Raw genomic sequence first — 1,408 nt, 5'->3', positions numbered from 1 at the left:
GGAGCCTCTCCCCTCTGTCACACTTGGGGAAGAAGAGCTGCACCAGGGAGGCCCACGGAAGGTGGGTCACACACACTTTCTTGCATAGGTGAGCTGCTCCCCCATCCCAGTGTGGGGCTGGCTTCTGAGAATCCTCCTTCCTCCCTCTGGGCTGACTCACCTGCCTGGTGCCATGACATGGAGACTCAGGGCTGGGTGGGGTCCCGCAGTTCCGCATGGCACGTGGGCAGCAGAGGGGAACCAGAGTTGAAATGCACGGTCTTTAGTTCAGAATGCAAATGTGCCAGCGATCTGCCTACTGTTCCAACACCTGCCCAAGATCCCAAATCCCAAACTGCAGGAGCAAAACTTGCTGCAGTGGTCCGCGGGGTAGGGGGTGGGAGTGTGGGGGTGGGGGGTGGTCAGAGCAGGACAGGTCTTGCCTGTGGAGGTGAAGAAACCAAATGCCTTGGCAGGTGTCCTGCTCCTGGGAGCTCTCCCTCCCTGGAATGTCCCACTTCTAGTCCTTGCATCCAAGAGTGGCTTGTGTGTATATGAAGGGGAGATCATAAAAGAAAATCTTTTGGAAGAATGAATCTTCCCTACTTGGCCTGCTTTGAACATGCAGATTAGCTCCCACACTGGGCTTTCTTACTCACTCTGTGCTGTTTTCAACATAACAGTGGGTGTGAGTCCGGTGTTGGCTCCAGACCACCCAGCTTCAAAGACACTTGCCTTTATCCCTCGGTTCCCTCACCTGCAAAATGGGAATAATCACAATACAATGTCATATCACACACCTACAAACACACACCCTACCAACAGGAAGTAAGGAATGAGGTGAGGGAGGAAGTGTCTTGGTCACTTTCCCCAGAAGCAGACCCTGATTTATATGGCAGCAACTTACTAAGGACACACACTGCAGACAGAGTAGTAAGGTGTAGGGGTGGCATACAGAAAGGGGAGGAGCCAGATAGGGCTGTGACCTCAGCAAAGCCCCACAGAGGCAAGTTCTCAGCCCTCCCTCCAGGGCTGTGGTATGAAGGTCAGGTCTCAACTTCCCGGCCTGAGCGCTGCATGCTGGGTTTCTTTCTTCCTTCCTTCCTTCCTTCCTTCCTTCCTTCCTTCCTTCCTTCCTTCCTTCCTTCCTTCCTTCCTTCCTTCCTTCCTCCCTCCCTCCCTCCCTCCCTCCCTCTCTCTCTCTCTCTCTCTCTCTCTCCTTCCTTCCTTCTTTCTTTTTTTGACACAGAGTCTCACTATATTGCCCTTTGTAGAGCCCACAGCCCACAGCAACCTCAAACTCTTGGGCTTAAACAATTCTCTTGTCTCAGCCTCCCAAGTAGCTGACATTACAGGTGCCCATCACAATCCCTGGCTATTTTTTTTTTTTTTTGTCGTAGTTGTCATTGTTGTTTAGCAGGCCTGGTCT

This window comes from Nycticebus coucang, chromosome 15 (assembly GCF_027406575.1).
Source record: "Nycticebus coucang isolate mNycCou1 chromosome 15, mNycCou1.pri, whole genome shotgun sequence".
Taxonomy (NCBI): domain Eukaryota; kingdom Metazoa; phylum Chordata; class Mammalia; order Primates; family Lorisidae; genus Nycticebus; species Nycticebus coucang.
This window is presented reverse-complemented; position numbering follows the sequence as displayed.